The 15,728-nt window shown below is 39.1% G+C and overlaps 1 protein-coding gene across 1 annotated transcript in view; it reads right to left on the reverse strand.

Annotated features, from left to right (window-relative positions):
- Window positions 1-505: 505 nt before the first annotated feature.
- The window catches only part of LOC145958260 (uncharacterized), a 28,268-nt gene continuing 13,045 nt past the window's right edge, over window positions 506-15,728 (reverse strand). The window contains exon 3 of the transcript XR_014433965.1: window positions 506-12,656. The gene's annotated coding sequence lies outside the window, so the exon portion shown is untranslated. The remainder of the gene's footprint in view (window positions 12,657-15,728) is intronic.

A 15,728-nucleotide genomic window follows, 5' to 3' on the forward strand; every position in this document is an offset into this window, starting at 1 on the left:
CTCCTTAATGACTAGGGATGGCACGACCCCTGGGTAAGTGATGCTACAGGGAGGGCGTGACCCTGGTTTGGTGTGGGAGGCAATTAACCCGTATCACTTGTGTCAGATGTGGCGAGGTCTTGGCATAGTGTTAATTGTAAGATTGGTGTGAATTATGGATGTGGATATGATATTGTTAATTGTAAGATTGACATGAATTATGGATATGGAAATGATGTTGTAAATTGTAAGATTGGTGTGAATTATGGATGTGGATATGATATTGTTAATTGTAAGATTGACATGAATTATGGATATGGAAATGATGTTGTAAATTGTATAATTGGTGTGGATTATGATGGATTGAGATATGTATGTGAAATGAGATATGTTAAATGTGAATTGAGATGTGAAGATCATGAATGATTGATATATATATATATATATATATATATATATATATATATATATATATATATATATATATATCTATATATATTTTATCAAATAATAAATTGTGATGAGATTATATTGTGATGTGTTTGTATGTACTTTGCATATAGATATTTTCTTTTCTCACTGTATAAACTGTGGATATTTTAGGTGAAGAAGATCCGGCTACGAGTGGCATCTAGAATGCCAACAGTTAAATTATGGGAATGCTCTGATAGTGTGACATCGGGGCAGAGGATTTCTAGGACAAAATATTTATATGGATTTGGTATTGTAATAAATGATTTTAAAATTGTAAACTCTTAAATTTTACCTTTCAAGTTTTAATTTTCAGTCATTTTCTTATATTGAAGAAAGAACAATTTTGAAGTTTTATGTGAACCCTTTTACGAACCCTTTGAAAGTTTATTCTTCTTAATTAAATTATATTATATATGTGCTGGGGTAGTAAGGGTGTCACACTTATAAGTTAAGTTGTTTATAGTTATTCAGGTTGACAACAATGTTTTCCAAGAACGGGAAGACATATAAGGTTTTCGGAAATAATAAACATCATAAGGTAATTTCTTTCAATTTATAGAGAGAAGTTTTATAAAGATAAGCTATTGAGCCAAGAAAGATTATTTCTTTTTCTGGTTCCACCTTGAGCATCCTTATCCTTCCTTTAAGTGGTGGTCGAGTTGTAGAAATTCAAATTCGAGCTAAAGAGCATGGAATCTTAGAGAGAAGTTGACCCTTGAGGGTCTCATTGCTCTTCGCCTTCTCCTTACAAGAAGGAAGGTCATTTGTAGCAACATTCGTTATTAACAAAACTCAATTGTCATTGGTAAAAAATGTCCTAGCAAGAAAATTGTAGTTGCAAGAACTATTGTTGCAAAAAGTTTTGCAGCAACATTAGATGTCGTTGTCACTACTTATACAATAACAACAATAATTATTATTTTAATTTTGACATAATTGTTGTTTTCATTAATAGTTTGTGTCATTAATAGTTTGTACTCGCCACTAAAGTGATTGTCATATTTTACATGATTTAACAACTTACAAAAGGCAACATTTCTTAAGTTAGATCAGTATATTAAACTCTCTTGCTCCTTGATTATTTATAATATATATATATATATATATATCAAAAGATATTATTTATATTTTATATAAATAATATATTATTGGTTTAAATATATTTTTCATCCATACAAAATAAGTATATTTTAAGTTTAGTCCTATAAGTTTTTTCTTTGTTATTTATCTTCTAAAACTCAAAACTATTATTTTAGTCCCCAACATTAATTACTACAATGTGACTTTTAATTATTTATGTGCTTATTAGTGTAACACCCCAGTTTTTATTTCATTTTTTTTATTATTTATTTATTTTAATTGAGGGTATTTTGGTAATTTTATAAAGGTGATAGGGGTGATTTAGTAGCTTGGAACGGGCTGTTCCGGAATTGGAACGGGTCGTTCCAAACTACCAAAAGGTATGTGATTTAGTAGCTTGGAACGGGCTGTTCTGGAATTAGAACGGGCCGTTCCAAACTACCAAATTGTATGTGAGTTAATAGCCCAAAACGGGCCGTTCTCAAGATGGAACGGGCCGTTCCAGACTATTAAATATGCCATTAACCCTAAATGGGAACGGGCTTGGAACGGGGCGTTCCCAAAATTATGGTCGTTGGGTGTAATTAATGCACACCAGAACGGGTCGTTCTGGTTTTGGAACGGGCCGTTCTGGATGTGATTTTTAGCCATGGTTTAAGGGTCCAGAACGGGCCGTTCCGGATTTGGAACGGGCCGTTCCGGCGCAGAATGCCTATATATAGAGCTGTTTGCCACTCCCAAAAAGCACACCTCTCATTTCTGATTTCTTTTCTTCTGCTCTCTCTCTTCTTTCCTCTACTTTCTGCTTCAGACCGAGGGGAACCCAGCGAGGGAGATCAACCAGATCTAGTGTAGATTCAGCTTCTACATATCTAGATTCAGCTTCTTCATATCCAGGTACGGGAGAAAAGGGGACTATTTATATGTAGAGTTACACGAGGAAATTGGGTAGAGGAAGAACCCTAATTTTATAATTATTTCTGTTTACAGAATTCGTTGTTTTGTGTGATTCTGTATGAATTTAGGATTATGAATATATATTTTATATGTAAAAATGATGCTCTGGGAGAGAGAACGAAATTATAGAAAAGTACCTGTAAGTTAAGTTTTCAGAAAAATTGGACTATTTCTGTTTGAGAAATTGAGGATCCCATTAGATTCTGTATGTGTTGAGGACTAGAAATATATATTTAATTTGTAAGAATGATGATCTGAGAGGGAGAACGAAACTGTAGAAAAGTGCCTGTGGGCTAGATTTTGGAACAATTGGGGGTTTTACCGTTATGTTGAAATTATATTAAATTGGTAATTTTGTTGAGTATTATATTAATTTATGAATGTTATTGTTATATTATTTAATAAGAATTGATAATCTAGATGTGAATTACTTGAGGAATGTGTAAACCCTTATTTTGTTAGACGTATCTGTTAAGTATGTGATATGAAATTGTGTATGTGATACGAAATCGTGATATTGGATGAGATGTTGTATGGACATGATTATGAATGTGATTGCGATGTGTTTCCTCACACTAATGCTCAGGGACGAGCGTACTCCTAGATGATCAGGGATGATACGAACCTTGGGTAGGTGATGCTTCAGGGACGAGCGTACTCCTGGATGATCACGGATGATACGAACCCTGGGTAGGTGATGCTTCAGGGACGAGCGTACTCCTGGATGATCACGGATGATACGAACCCTGGGTAGGTGATGCTTCAGGGACGAGCGTACTCCTAGATGATCAGGGATAATACGAACCCTGGGTAGGTGATATATCAAAGACGAGTGTACCCTTGGCATAGGGTGGGATGTGTGAGACAATTAATACTTATGTCGGGGCTGGCACGACCTTGGGCAAGAGATATTATAGGCGTGACCTTGGCATAGGGTTGATTGCAAGATTTGTGATGATTATTGTGATTGCGAATTGTGACGTGATGCTAGATTGATAAATTATGATACATTGAAATGGTTATGAATATTTTGTTAAGTATCGAGTTATAATGAGATGATATGTTGTGTGTTTGTATGTACTTTACATATAGATGTTTTCTTTTCTCACCGTACAATTTTGTGGATGTTTTAGGTGAGGAAGATCTGTCTGTGAGTGGCATCTAGAATGCCAACAGTTAAATTAGGGGTATGCTCTGATATTGTGACATCGGGGCAGAGGACTTTTAGGACAAAATTTTTATATGGATTTGAAATTGTAAATATCATTTTGAAAATAATTTGTAATCTTTAATATTGTGATTATTGGAGAACGATTTTTAAAGTTTCTCATGTGAACCCTTTTACCAACTTTGAAAATGTATTCTTCTTAATTTAATTACATTATTATAATGTATGTGTTGGGGTAGTAAGGTTGTCACATTTAGTGGTATCAGAGCAGGTCGATCCAATCGGCCGTGAGTTATGAGTCTACTATGCTTGTTTGGTAGATGATTGATGGAATGATTGATTGTGGAATCTGTTGATATGTTAGTGTTGTGATTGATTAAGTTTGTTGTTTACTTATAGTATAATTGTTAACTTTTCTGGAGATCAGAAAAGTAATGGCAGGAGGTAGGAATGATCGTGCAATCGCTGATGCTCTACAAGCGATGGCTCAGGCTCTTGGTAATTTGAACCAACGACCAGAGATAGATTGGTTGGAGAGATTCCAGCGAAATAATCCGCCAAGCTTCCGTGGGGGTTATAATCCTGATGGAGCTGCTGACTGGATTTTTAAAGTGGAAAAGATATTCCAAGCTATGGGATGTCCTTTGATACAGAAGGTGACTTTGGCTGCCTTCATGCTTTCTGGAGAGGCTGGAATCTGGTGGCAAGGTGCTCTGCAAAGAATGATAGCTACAGGTACCCAAGTGAACTGGGAGAATTTCAAGCGGCTATTCTTGGAGAAATACTTTCCCCGAGATGTAAGACATAAGAAATAGGTGGAATTCCTTGAGTTGAAGCAAGGAGAAAATTTTGTGGCTGAGTATGTGACTAAGTTTGAAGACTTGGTCAGATTTTGTCCTATGTATGATGGTGTGGGCAATGAAGAGGAAAAATGTGTGAAGTTTGTGAGCGGTCTTCGTCCTGAGATTAAACAAGTTTTCAATTATCAAGGGATCACTCACTATCATGAATTGGTAAACAAGTGCCGAGTATATGATGAGGACAACCGTGCTAGGGTAACTCATTATAAGAGTGGATGACCCGTGAGGAATAATAAGTTTGGGTCATCTAGTAAGGGTAAACCTTACACCAAGTCTGCCGGGAATTCAAGTTCTAAAGTGAATAATCAAGATTCTGTGCAACCAAGGAGCCAAGCTAGTCAAATGTCTAGAGGAGGGAGTGTGAGTTCTATTCCACACAACAACTGCTTCAACTATGGGAAGCCAGGGCATAGGACAATTGAGTGTCGAATACCAAGAGCAATAACATGTTACAACTGTCAACAGAAGGGACACAAAGCTAATGAATGCCCCAATAACAAGAAAGGAACAACAGAGGTTGGAGGGAGCGCTAGTAAACCTAGAGTGACAAGAAGGGTGTTTGCCTTGAGTGGTGTTGAAGCTACTCAATCCAAAGACTTAATCCAGGGTATGTGTTTCATCAATGGAACTCCTCTAATTGTGTTGTATGACTCTGGTGCGACTCACTCTTTTATATCACATGCGTGTGTGTCCAAATTAAAATTATCTGTTTATTCCTTGTCTTTTGAATTAATAGTAGAGACACCAACTAGTGGTTCAGTGTCTACTTCTGATGTCTGTTTAAAGTGTCCTTTCATTATTGATGGTAGAGATTTTATAGTTGACTTAATTTGTTTGCCTCTAAGTCAGCTAGATGTTATTCTGGGTATGGACTGGTTATCTTCCAATCATGTCCTTTTGAATTGTGCTGATAAATCTATTGTCTTCGGTGAGCCTGTTGAAAAAGTGAGTAAGGATTATTTGACTGCCAACCAAGTTAAGGTATCTTTACAAGAGGATGCCCAAGTGTACATGTTGTTAGCTTCTTTGAATTCTGATAGTAATATTTTGGTGAATGAACTGCCTGTTGTATGTGACTTTTCGGATGTCTTCTCTGATGATATGTCTAGCTTACCACCTAGAAGAGAAGTAGAATTTTCCATAGACTTAGTACCAGGAACAGGACCTATTTCTATTGCATCTTATAGGATGTCACCCGTAGAGTTAGTGGAGCTTAAGAAACAAATAGAAGATTTGTTGGAGAAGGGGTTTGTGAGGCCTAGTGTATCACCTTGGGGAGCACCCGTACTATTAGTTAAGAAGAAGGATGGTAGTATGAGATTGTGTGTAGATTATCGCCAGTTGAACAAGGTGACCATTAAGAATAAATATCCATTGCCTAGGATAGATGATCTTATGGACCAGTTGGTGGGTGCTTGTGTATTTAGTAAAATTGATCTTAGATCGGGGTACCATCAGATTAGAGTTAAGAGTGAGGATGTACCTAAGACAGCATTTAGGACTCGTTATGGACACTATGAGTATCTAGTAATGCCTTTTGGTGTGACAAATGCTCCTACAATTTTTATGGATTACATGAACCAAATTTTTCATCCGTATTTGGATAAATTTGTAGTTGTCTTCATAGATGACATACTAGTTTATTCCAAGACTAAAGAAGAGCATAAGGAACACTTAAAGGTAGTACTTCAAACTCTCAGGGAGAGACAACTTTATGCCAAGTTGTCTAAGTGTGACTTTTGGCTAGAGGAGGTGAGTTTCTTAGGACATGTGATTTCAAGTGGGGGTATAGCAGTAGATCCATCTAAAGTTGAGGCGATGCTTAATTGGGAGACACCTAAGTCAGTTAGTGAGATTAGGAGTTTTCTTGGATTGGCTGGATACTATAGAAGATTCATAGAGGGATTCTCTAAGTTAGCATTACCCTTGACAAGTTTAACTAGGAAAGGAGTTGTGTTTGTATGGGATAGTAAATGCGAGAATAGTTTCCGAACCCTTAAGGAGAAGTTAACTAGTGCACCTGTTTTAGTAAGACTTTTGTGGTTTATTGTGACGCTTCTAAGATGGGTTTGGGTGGAGTGTTAATGCAAGAAGGAAAAGTCGTATCTTATGCATCTAGGCAATTGAAAATACATGAGAAGAATTATCCCACCCATGATCTTGAATTAGCAGCTGTGGTATTCACACTTAAGATTTGGAGACATTATTTGTATGGTTCAAAATTTGAGGTGTTTAGTGAACATAAGAGTCTTAGGTATTTATTTGACCAAAAGGAATTAAATATGAGGCAAAGGAGATGGTTAGAGTTCCTTAAGGATTATGATTTTAATCTTAGTTATCATCCGGGCAAAGCCAATGTGGTGGCTGATGCTTTAAGTAGGAAATTGTTGCATTTGTCTTCTCTTATGATTAGGGAGATGGACCTTTTGGCTCAATTTAGAGACTTGAGTTTGACTTGTGAGGTGACCCCTAGTAGTGTGAGACTAGATATGACTCAAGTGACTAGTGAGTTGTTGAGGAAAATTGGAGAAGCACAGTTGGTGGATTCGTTTCTAGTGGCTACACGTGAGGCTATAGGACAAGGTATTGGAGGAGAATTTACCTTGGGTGTAGATGGAGTGTTAAGATTTAAAGACCGAGTGTGCGTGCCTAGTGACCCTACACTTAGACGTTTGATCCTAGAGGAAGGTCATAGGAGCAAGCTTAGTTTTCACCCAAGAGCAGCTAAGATGTATCAAGACCGTAGGAAGATATTTTGGTGGCCTAGGATGAAGAAAGATATAGCTGAATTTGTGAGTGCCTGTTTAGTGTTTCAGAAGGCTAAGATAGAACATCAGAAACCTTCAGGACTGCTTCAGCCTTTGAGTATACCCGAGTGGAAGTGGGATAACATTTCTATGGATTTTGTAGTTGCTTTGCCTAGGACTAGGAGAGGGCAGGATTCCATTTGGGTTATAGTTGATAGGTTGACTAAGAGTGCACATTTCTTACCTATTAACATTAGGTACTCTCTAGAGAGATTGGCTGGACTGTATATTGATGAGATTGTGAGATTGCATGGGATACCATCTAGTATAGTGTCAGACAGAGACCCTAGATTCACCTCTAGGTTTTGGGAGAGCCTACAACAAGCTTTGAGGACCCAACTTAGACTTAATTCAGCTTACTACCCTCAAACTGATGGTTAGACTGAGAGGACTATTCAATCTTTAGAGGATTTGCTTAGAGCCTGTGTATTGGACCAAGGGGGTAGTTGGGATAGTCTTTTACCTTTGATAGAGTTTACCTATAATAATAGTTACCACTCTAGTATAGGTATGACACCTTATGAAGCCTTGTATGGTAGGAGATGTAGGACCCCTTTGTGTTGGTGCGAACCTGGTGATAATGTTATCTTAGGACCTGAGATTGTGCAACAAACCACTGATAAGGTTAGATTGATACAATAGAGGATGAGAACAACTCAGAGTTGACAGAAAAGTTATGCTGACAGGAGAAGGAAGGACTTGGAATTTCAAGAAGGTGACCATGTGTTCTTGAAAGTCACTCCGTGGACTAGGGTTGGCAGGGCATTGAAATCCAGAAAACTTACTCCTCGATTTATTGGTCCTTTCCAAATTCTAAAAAGAGTCGGTAGTGTTGCCTACCAAATTGCTTTGCCTCTTAATCTGTCAAATCTCCATGATGTTTTCCACATTTCCCAACTTCGGAAATACATCCATGATCCTTCGCATGTGATTGAGTCGGATCATCTTGAGGTTAAGGAGAACCTAACTGTGGAAGCTACCCCGGTGAGAGTCGAGGATCGAATGGTGAAGCAACTTAGGGGTAAGGAAATTCCTTTGGTGAAAGTTATTTGGGGAGGAGGAGCTACACCTGAAAGTGCTACTTGGGAGTTAGAGGAGAAGATGAAAGCTTCATATCCATTTTTATTTGCTTCAGGTAATTTCGAGAACGAAATTTCTTAAAGGAGGGGAGAATTGTAACACCCCAGTTTTTATTTCATTTTTATTATTTATTTATTTTAATTGAGGGTATTTTGGTAATTTTATAAAGGTGATAGGGGTGATTTATTAGCTTGGAACGGGCTGTTCCGGAATTGGAACGGGCCGTTCCAAACTACCAAATTATATGTGAGTTAATAGCCCAGAACGGGCCGTTCTCAAGATGGAACGGGCCGTTCCGGACTATTAAATATGCCATTAACCCTAAATGGGAACGGGCTTGGAACGGGGCGTTCCCAAAATTATGGTCGTTGGGTGTAATTAATGCACACCAGAGCGGGCCGTTCCAAACTACCAAAAGGTATGTGATTTAGTAGCTTGGAACGGGCTGTTCTGGAATTGGAACGGGCCGTTCCAAACTACCAAATTATATGTGAGTTAATAGCCCAGAACGGGCCGTTCTCAAGATGGAACGGGTCGTTCCGGACTATTAAATATGCCATTAACCCTAAATGGGAACGGGCTTGGAACGGGGCGTTCCCAAAATTATGGTCGTTGGGTGTAATTAATGCACACCAGAACGGGCCGTTCTGGTTTTCGAACGGGCCGTTTTGGATGTGATTTTTAGCCATGGTTTAAGGGTCCGGAACGGGCCGTTCCGGTGCAGAATGCCTATATATAGAGCTGTTTGCCACTCCCAAAAAAGCACACCTCTCATTTCTGATTTCTTTTCTTCTTCTCTCTCTCTTCTTTCCTCTACTTTCTGCTTCAGACCGAGGGGAACCCAGCGAGAGAGATCAACCAGATCTAGTGTAGATTCAGCTTCTACATATCTAGATTCAGCTTCTTCATATCCATGTACGGGAGAAAAGGGGACTATTTATATGTAGAGTTACACGAGGAAATTGGGTAGAGGAAGAACCCTAATTTTATAATTATTTTTGTTTAGAGAATTCGTTGTTTTGTGTGATTCTGTATGAATTTAGGATTATGAATATATATTTTATTTGTAAAAATGATGCTCTGGGAGAGAGAATGAAATTATAGAAAAGTACCTGTAAGTTAAGTTTTGGGAAAAATTGGACTATTTCTGTTTGAGAAATTGAGGATCCTATTAGATTCTGTATGTGTTGAGGACTAAAAATATATATTTAATTTGTAAGAATGATGATCTGAGAGGGAGAACGAAATTGTAGAAAAGTGCCTGTGGGCTAGATTTTGGAACAATTGGGGGTTTTACCGTTATGTTGAAATTATATTAAATTGGTAATTTTGTTGAGTATTATATTAATTTATGAATGTTATTGTTATATTATTTAATAAGAATTGATAATCTAGATGTGAATTGCTTGAGGAATGTGTAAACCCTTATTTTGTTAGACGTATCTGTTGAGTATGTGATATAGAATTGTGTATGTGATACAGAATCGTGATATTGGATGAGATGTTGTATGGACATGATTATGAATGTGATTGCGATGTGTTTCCTCACACTAATGCTCAGGGACGAGCGTACTCCTAGATGATCAGGGATGATACGAACCCTAGGTAGGTGATGCTTCAAGGACGAGCGTACTCCTGGATGATCACGGATGATACGAACCCTGGGTAGGTGATGCTTTAGGGACGAGCGTACTCCTGGATGATCACAGATGATACGAACCCTGGGTAGGTGATGCTTCAGGGACGAGCGTACTCCTAGATGATCAGGGATGATACGAACCCTGGGTAGGTGATATATCAAAGACGAGTGTACCCTTGGCATAGGGTGGGATGTGTGAGACAATTAATACTTATGTCGGGGGTGGCACGACCTTGGGCAAGAGATATTATAGGCGTGACCTTGGCATAGGGTTGATTGCAAGATTTGTGATGATTATTGTGATTGCGAATTGTGACGTGATGCTGGATTGATAAATTATGATACATTGAAATGGTTATGAATATTTTGTTAAGTATCGAGTTATAATGAGATGATATGTTGTGTGTTTGTATGTACTTTACATATAGATGTTTTCTTTTCTCACCGTACAATTTTGTGGATGTTTTAGGTGAGGAAGATCTGGCTGTGAGTGGCATCTAGAATGCCAACAGTTAAATTAGGGGTATGCTCTGATATTGTGACATCGGGGCAGAGGACTTTTAGGACAGAATTTTTATATGGATTTGAAATTGTAAATATCATTTTGAAAATAATTTGTAATCTTTAATATTGTGATTATTGGAAAACGATTTTTAAAGTTTCTCATGTGAACCCTTTTACCAACTTTGAAAATGTATTCTTCTTAATTTAATTACATTATTATAATGTATGTGTTGGGGTAGTAAGGGTGTCACAATTAGAATGTTGTTTAATCATCTTAGCTGATACACTTTGTGAAATTTTATCTACATATGACACTTCTAAATCAACCTTTATCTATTAATCATGAATCTCGATCATGTGCGAGAGTATTTTTAGGGACTTTTCTTCAATAAGAGGGATTGTAGGAATTTTTCAATTTGTTATCTAATTCAATTTTTATTTATCATAATTATTTATTAATATTTAAAATAAATTATCAATAAAATAAAAATATTTTTTTACAGTACAAATTATTTATTATAAATTTAAACTATAATTTGTATGTTTAAAATATTTATATATATACTTATTTTAAATATAATTTATATATTAAAATATAATATTTTTATATAATTTATTATAAATTTTAATTATATTATACATAATAAATCTTTAAAATACTAGTTTTATATAAATCTTTAAAATAATTGTTATATATACCTCAAAATGGTCATCAAGGAGTTTTGCTAAGTTGCATTTCTACAACTCCAAATATGCTCAATATACTACATTATTTTCAAGCTGTAAGGAAGATGACGTTTTCATCTTGATTATTATATTTGTCCATGATGTAGGATTTTTCGGTGCACAACTTCTTCATAAAGGTTGTAGATAATTGTTCTACCTTTTCATAACCATAAAGTTTGCCTCAAGATCATATCTATAACTCAAGTTATGCGTGAAATATTGAAGTTGTGTTTCATAGTCAAGCCCAACAGTATCTGCAACTTCTTTTCCAATTTTGCACATGATCTCCTTCATATAAGCTCTTGGCTCTTCATGAAGAATGTAGATACTTTTTCAAACTATTCATAACCACCAAGATCTTCTCAAATGAATTCCCAAAACTTGGAATATTATACAAATAATTTTCACACTCTTTCTTTCTGAGCCATTCCGAGTTCTTGCTACTAAAGTCTCATTTTGAGATTTATGCCATATTGATTTTGAGCCATCTTCTAAAAATCATTATGAATAAATTAAGTTTACTTTAATTAATATTCTGAATACACTAAGAAAACTTATTAATAACATAAATATTCAAAAGGCTTATGACATTTTGCTCATAAGGTTTATCATAATTAAAACATTAAAGGTCTAGACTCAACAATCCAAACCTATACATAAACTCAATTGACAAATAACTCATTTAAAAATTTCACTCAACCATTTATTAATAATTAATAGGATATTAAATTATAGTGATATACAAATATTAAGAATCCATTCAAGAGTTCTTACAAAACGTATTTCTTTCAAAATTTATGTAAAAAAACATAAACACATAAGAGACTAATTTCATTAATTATTATGATTTTAAAGTAATTATAATGAAAAAATATCTCATAATTTGATTAAAATTAATTATTGTGTTAAAATTTATGTAAAATATTCAACATATTATAAAGAATAAAAGTTATAATAATAATAATAATAATAATAATAATAATAATAACAATAATAATAATAATAATAATAATAATAATAATAATAATAATAATAATCAGACATTAATATGAAAAACTAAATACAATATTTTATTTAAAAATTAAAAATATTTTCATGTATATAAAGCAAACAATTTTTACTATACTTTTCATCCTAAAATCCCCCATCAAATCATTCAACATATATAATATAGAACTAAAAATTAAAATTATTATCTTCACACAAAAATTAAAATTATTATGATATAATAAGAAATTAATATTTAAAAATGTAATAATTAAAATTATTATTGTTCTTACCGGAATTTGGCCGTAGGGATGGTCTGCCCAGTAAGATCAGTGAGCCTCCTTTTCTTGATGTGTTGGTGCTCCAAGATGGGGGAGGTACCTGCAAAAGAGACTCTGATGCCAAAGTTAGGGTTTGTATGAGTATGAGTCTCGTATATATAATGCACATACTTTTGTGTGAATTAGGGTTGTCTTGGGCCTGAGATAAGATATGATATGATACGATATCATATAATATGATATGATCACGTTGTGACATAATATGGTATAATTGGAGAACGGTTTTGGCCTGGGACGAGATCTCCGGGCTCGGGCGTGGTCTGTCCGGATTCCGGGCTGACGTTGTTCAACGCGTGCCCGGGATGACCCTTATAATGTCAACCCGGGCTGAGAGCCGGGGTGCGAAATGCGGTCAATACACTAGCCCCCCGAGCTCCGAAGGCCGTAGGCCGAGGAGTTAAGGTCGGGCCCGTGAGAGGAGAGGTGGCTTTGCGCGTACGCTAGCTGGAGGCTCGCCACGTGTCGCGACTGTTCATGCTCTGGAGACGTTTGATTGACGTATTGGGGGCAGTGACGGTTTTTTAATGATGGTTTGGTAATAAGTGTGTCATCGGGTGTGCCTTTCAACTGACACGTGTCGCGTCGGTTTTGAATTTCGGGGAGAGTTTTAGCCTTTCTCTCTTCTCGCGCGTCTTCCCTGTCTTTCTTCTGACTTCTCGAGTACGAGAGCTTTTCTTGGTTCCCTTTACCTCCTTTCTCTTTTGCGCTTCCGTCGCCGTCGTCGTTTCCGGTAGTCCCTTCTTTGTTAGGGTTGTTTTCTGAGGAGGAGTACCAGGTACTTCCTTTTTATTTGCTTCTTCTCTTTTTTCATGGCCGGTGGAAGTGGTGCCGGATCCTCTGCGTCTGCCAGGGGCAAGGCGCGTGGCAAGGTGGTGGCCGCCGGAAGGGTCACTGTTGAGAAGAAAGATTCGCCGCCACCTAGGGGCCCAGAGCCGGGCGTTCCTGGTTACGACTGGGTCAAACGCGAGGTGGCCGAGGCTCAGAGCATTTTTCGCTCTTTCCTCGAAGTGAATGCGTTTTGGAGAGCGCATAGGGTTTGCGATTCCTCTATTTCCCACATGATTCAGCTTGAGCCTTGTCAAGCTGATGAGGGCGTGTATATGGGGAGGTCTACTGATCCCCCTCATTTCTATGTATATCAATGCTTTTTTAGGGATTTGGGTGTCTGTCTTCCTTTTACCCAGTTTGAGTGCGATTTTTTGAATTTCATCAACGCGGCTCCTTGCCAGTTGCATCCCAATAGTTGGGGTTTTTTGAGGGCTTTTCAGGTCCTGTGTACAGTTCTAGGTATAGAGGTGTCTCTTCGCGTCTTTCTTCATTTTTATCAGTTGAAGATGGGCGTTCTGCCTTATGGCATTTTGTCCCTGAGAGGGAGTAGGGATGGGGGCTTGTTTACTCCCTACTCCCAATCGTATAAAAATTTCAAGCAGGAGTTTTTCCGGGTCGCCCTTGTGGGTGTTGACCCTTTGGAAGACGAGGTGTTCTACTTAGGCGGTTTGCCGAGGTTTCCATTCTATTGGTGTCCCAAGCCGTCCCGGTTTCACGGTTTGGGGGATCTGAAGGTGACGGCCGCGGAGACGGCCGCCATCAAGAATCTTGCCGCGCTCCCTCGTCCATTGGATTGCAAGCTCGTCTTGTCGCTTGCGAATTCGCCTTTCAGGGAGAGGGGCCTAGAGAGTGAGTATTATGTGCTCTGGTAGGTTTTTAGGACTTGTGTGGTTGCCGGTTATTGATGTGTTTCTGTTTCTTTTCTGCAGGCATTATGGGCAGAAACTTGTGGCGTCAGCTTAAACACCGCTACAATGTTTCCGAGCTCGAGGTTCCCGAGCCTCCGGAGGAGGATGCTGTCTCCCTAAAGACCCACCGGAAGAGGAAGATGGGGAAGGAGGAGGTCGGGGGGACCTCCGCTTCTCACGATGTCGAGGAGGCGACCTCCCGGGTTGTGGACGCTGTGGATCTCACCGATAGCCCTCCGGCCATGGAGGCCTCGCCAGTGGCTACGGCGGAGGTGGTGCAGGGTGTCGGGCTTACTGCACCGGACGCCGAGGTGAGTAGCTTATCATATGCACGTGTTTTCCGTGTTAGTTCCCCGTCTTTGTTTTTTGAGGCGTTATGGATCCCTTTGCAAGGCGGGGTTGGCGTTGCTGAGGTGGAGGTCTGCGTTTCCGAGCAGACCGTCCGAGTTGCCAAGGTGGTAAGTATTGTCTTCTCGGACTTTTCACTCTGGCTTTTTGCTATGTTGCCTGGCTGTTTGATCTGGGTGATTTTTTGTAGGCAGGAAGTGCCTCTGGGCCTAAGCTGCAAGCAGGGAAAGCCGTTGAGCCTGAGGTGCAGGCGGGAAAAGCCGCTGAGCCTGAGGTGCAAGCAGGAAATGCCGCTGATCCTGAGGTGCAGGCTTCCGGGCTGGCCGCCCAGGCCACTGGGGTGAGTCTGGTTTTTTGTTTTGTTTTGTTTTGTTTTTGTGGCTTTCTCGCATGTCTCCTTATCTATTTGTGATGCGGGACTGGTGTTTACAGGCGGGCTCATCGCAGGGGCCTTCCCGGACCCAATATCTGTCCCATCGCTTTGGGAAGGGGATAGATACGGTGCGGCTGGATCACGTGAGCGCGTCCGCCGGTATGGATTCATTACGGAGCGCGGGGGTGACCGCGGAGAGGTTCTTTCCTCAGGGTTTGTTGAGCTCTGAGGACCAGGGATTGATTGACAGGATCAGTCCCGAGGACAGTTTTGATGCTGCCCAGGTCATGCTGCAGAGGGTGATAGGCATAATGAGTCACTGGAAACCCAAGTGGGGCCAGCAGCGAGAAGACTTGGCCAAGCAGCAGCAGGAGCTGGCTAAGCGGGAGCAGGAGCTGGCCAAGCAAGAGCAGGAGCTGGCTAAGGTGAAGGGTCGGCTTCAGCCATGGAAGGAGGCGAACAAGATCCTGAGGGAGGATAACAAGACTCTCACCGCGGCTCTTGATGAGGCGAAGCGGCGGGAGGCTGAGCTCCGGACCGCGCGTAGCGACCTTGCGCGGGTGCAGAAATCTCTTGAGATTGCATTGCGGTCCAATGAGGCTTATGCTTCTCGAGTGGGGGAGCTGTAGGGGCTCGCCGCTTTTTCTCGGGCGCGGGCCCGTTTTTTGG

This window comes from Cajanus cajan, chromosome 5, assembly GCF_000230855.2.
Source record: "Cajanus cajan strain Asha chromosome 5, NIPB_CcT2T_4, whole genome shotgun sequence".
NCBI lineage: Eukaryota > Viridiplantae > Streptophyta > Magnoliopsida > Fabales > Fabaceae > Cajanus > Cajanus cajan.